A 257-nucleotide genomic window follows, 5' to 3' on the forward strand; every position below is an offset into this window, starting at 1 on the left:
TATATTTAATTCTTAAAATCACAAAATATTGAATAAAATTCAACTTTGGGACGTATAAATCTCTACTTTTGGACGATTATATGAAATTTTACATATACTAAAATTATATTTTGTTACATGTAAATGGTGTTATTTATTAAAAAAATATATAAACTTATAGGAATGGATACGAGACAGGAGAATTTAATTCGAAACAAACATTATCTGAATTATTTCTCATAAAAAAAACAAAACATGATTAGATATAATTGTTATAT

Source organism: Capsella rubella, unplaced genomic scaffold, assembly GCF_000375325.1.
Source record: "Capsella rubella cultivar Monte Gargano unplaced genomic scaffold, Caprub1_0 scaffold_8, whole genome shotgun sequence".
Classification (NCBI taxonomy): domain Eukaryota; kingdom Viridiplantae; phylum Streptophyta; class Magnoliopsida; order Brassicales; family Brassicaceae; genus Capsella; species Capsella rubella.